The sequence below is a fragment of the Tyto alba genome, unplaced genomic scaffold (assembly GCF_018691265.1).
Source record: "Tyto alba isolate M040663 unplaced genomic scaffold, T.alba_DEE_v4.0 Super-Scaffold_2, whole genome shotgun sequence".
In the NCBI taxonomy this organism is placed as follows: Eukaryota; Metazoa; Chordata; class Aves; order Strigiformes; family Tytonidae; genus Tyto; species Tyto alba.
In genome coordinates this window covers 41195984-41199544 of record NW_024881282.1, presented here as the reverse complement: position 1 = coordinate 41199544, position 3561 = coordinate 41195984, and the positions used below count along the sequence as shown (strand labels likewise).

Here is a 3561-nt window from a genome sequence, read left to right as displayed (position 1 = left end):
GAAATGCCCCAGACATGCGGGTGATCTCTTGCAGAACATTGGTTCTTTTTTTTTTTTACAAAATTACAACATTGTTTTATATTTTTGATTGCTTGCTATGAAAATAAATATTGGTATGGTGAATCCTGGTGTTAAGGCCCTGATTCTGTAAACCAAGTCACACTGGCAAAGCTTTTACTCATAGAGATTCCAAAGCTGAGTGTGCATGAAAAAGAATTTGCAGCATCAGGGTCAAATCTGGCAGCCCTTCAGTAAGCTTGATTAACTAATTTGAGATTGGCATGAATAGGGGCTGAGACAGTACAAGACTTAATTTTGTCCTGAAATCTCTTTCTGTTCTGTGCTCACTGCAACTAACCTGTAGCTGTGAAACATCCCCCTATAAGCCAGCAATTAGCTTGCTATCTGAGACTGACATGGAAATAGTAGTCAGAAAAGTCAAGCTACTGGCAGCCAACATCAAAACCAAAAATCCCTGACCTTGACTGTTCTTAACACAAAAGCCCTTTTCCTTCTGTTTTTGAATGAATGAACGAACGAGAGCCAGCAAATGATATAGCAGACACTTTCTTCTGAAAAGATAAAGCAAATTTGTTTTATTTCTGTATACAATCTGCTGCCCAAGCACAAAGACAGGAAGCAATATTGGGAAATTCTTAAAAATATGATTTATGCTGGATAGAGTCTCTTCCTTCTCTTTTGTATCACTTGGAACAAATAGTGAGCCAAGAATTTCCTGAACTTCTGCAATTTGCTTAGAAAATGTGTTCTCCCTTCCTTGTTACAGCATTGTGAAGAAAGCATTTATTTCTAGTAGTAGGTTTTAAATGTCACTTAAAATAAAGCTGCATCTTGTACGCGCTGCTCTGTCTCTACCCCTGCCATCCTGGCTTTGTTTGTAATGGGATTGAACAGGTGCTGTGACACAGCTTCATTTTCAAGCTGCACACAGATAATCTTCCCCATTTTAGAGCACGGCAGGCATCGCTTCTTGGGTAACCAACCCTGTGCCATGCAAATAGAGGGAACAGTCACAAATCAAGAAAACCTTTGCTCAGTTTTAGAAACAGGAGCAAGCCAGATGTATCCAGTAAGTCTCCACCAGACAGATTTGTGAAGTGTCCCCAGTGAGCTGCCCACAGGAGACCTAAGGTTCATGGGACATACATTTTTATGCGGATGAACTAGGTGAATCGCTCAAAAGAAGTATGGGCAATGAAGTAGGTTTCCCATCTGCGTAAGGCAATAGGATAGCACCTCTTTTGTCATTTCGATGAGCATTTATACCCCATGCAGGACCAAATGTGTAAAACAGGGTCCCTCGATAGGCTGGATGGGCAGCATTTTACCCCAGTGGCCCTACAAGCTGTCGTTTGGGCTATGGCACCTGGACAAAACCCAGCCCCAGGGAGACAGTGTGCAGCATCTTCTGGAGAGAGATTGGCAGACAGCATGACCCCTTTCTTCAGGGGTTTGGAGGAGGAAAACACAGCTGAGGAGCACAAAGCTGCAGGGTGCAGCGCACTGAGCAGCCCAGGGAGTGGAGGGAAAAGGTCCAGAGGGGCTTGTGCTCCAGAGAAGCAAGTGCTCAGCCTTGGCAGCACGTTTGTCTAGGGGGAGAGGCTAATTTCACCCTCTGATAAACTGGATTAGGGAAAAATTCACTGAGTTAGCCTTCAGGCTCTGTTCCTCACCTGATGAAAGCAGGACTGGCTTTCATTGTCCCGCTGGAGAGGAGCAGCAGCTGAGGACGTGGCCCCCAGTGCCTTCTGCCCTCCTGCGGGCTCCCCCCTGGCAGCGATGCTGTCAGACCCTCGCTGCGGGCAGGTGCACGCTGAGGGCCAGATTGCAGCTTGCCCAAAAGCAGCTACCCCGGAGAGTGTGGTCCTCGCCAGCCCCCACCACCCCCTTGCCATCCCGCACGGCCGTCATATGGATGCTTTTCTTTGCCAGCTGGTTTGGAGCAACCCAAACTGCTACTGTGGCACGGCTCTGGCATGGTAGGAAGGAGAAAGGAGACTGGATCTGGTATTTCCTTGCTGCTGTCGGGAAAAGAGGAAGGAATTAGGAAGGGAAAATGCAAACTGTGCTGCATTTAGAATTACATGTAACTCTTCCCTTGCAGGAGAAAGGGGTGAGGTGCAAACACGCCGCGGCTCTCAGGATTGCCTCTCAAACCATGTAACAGCCCTGGCTGCGAGCTGGCCAGCCAGGTCCTAAATGTGACAGTCAGAGGGAAAAGAGAGTTCAAATGCAGCATCCCATTCACCAAAGCAATGATAAAGGTAGGCTTCCATGTGAAGATACATTTCCTCTGCATTAGAGTATCTTTAAATATCATGACAGCAAAGACTAAAGATAATGATAGTTCTCACTTTGTTTCAGATGTGGTAAGCTAAAAGCAGCTTTCTTTAGCTTTGCGTTTCATTAAAGGTCACTGTGAATTATGAATCTCTCTTCTGAACTACTCATCTATTTCCATGCAGTGTCACTGTCTGGACAACCCTCCTAACACATCAACAGCTAACGAGCAATGACAGTAAGTTATAAGGCACAATTCAAGGAAACAAAAAACAAAAATGGAAGGATGTGAATTCTATTGAGCACACAAAGAAAAATGGGTGGGACACTTGTTTCCTTAAATTGTGTATATCAGCTTTATAAATTAGCTACAAATTATCCTCCATGAAAGGATGAGGGTATCGTCTTACATCCCACCTTTGTCTTCTTTTTCCAGCACTCCATCATGGAACCAGAACTCTGCTTCTTCTGTTTGAAGAATTGTAATTTTTCTACATATTTTTGAAACATATAGTACAGTTGTTGAAATGATTCAGCACTGGTCTTGCAGCACAGAAAAGCAACAGATGACTTCAAAATATCTGAAAAAAAGAAATCACAATGCAGACTTACACTAACTTATGCTCAAATGATAGTGCTTGGACTATATTTAGCAAGACAACAAATTAAAGATGAATCTTGATAACAAAACAGATTTTTCATACAGAATCTTGCAGCAGCTTTCAGTCAGGATGTCTGTATTTCTGAATGAGATATTTTTAACATATATTTTTAAAAGTTCTGGCTTTAGTTTCCTGTTACATCATTGTCTCTTTTTTTTTTCCTAAAAAAAACTACTTTCCTCTTCCATTTTTTTGTAACTTAAGAAATGTATTTTTAATCCAGTTGTTTAGTTTCTATGTTATCATTAATGTCTTCTGTTTTCAATAACATACATACAGTAACTAAAATTGCTGTAGCACTGATATAGTGGATGAAGTACACAGTGTACCATTTGTAATGCTTAACAGTTCTCAGTCATTAGGGTAACATAACTTATTTTTTTTCATTTTGTTTAGAAAAAAAAAAAAAAAAGAAAAAATTGTGAATCCATTTTAAGACAAGAGTTCCTCCTCTGGTGTCAAAAGGTTTGAAACAGTAATAAGATGCAGGTTTTCCAGGACACAATGAGAAGTGACTCCACGTAAAAATACTGATTTACAGACCCATTTTTTTTGCTCTTGCTTCACAAATACGGACTTGCAAGGCAAAATAAATGTG

The 3561-nt window shown here is 41.9% G+C and overlaps 1 long non-coding RNA gene across 1 annotated transcript; it reads right to left on the bottom strand.

The window, feature by feature from the left end:
* Positions 1-570: 570 nt before the first annotated feature.
* On the bottom strand, positions 571-2874 carry LOC116965715. The gene is made up of 2 exons (XR_004409583.2): positions 2719-2874; positions 571-2039 (listed from the first exon to the last, which is right to left on the bottom strand). It is a non-coding gene; the product is annotated as an uncharacterized LOC116965715 (long non-coding RNA).
* Between the last annotated feature and the right edge of the window lie 687 nt (positions 2875-3561).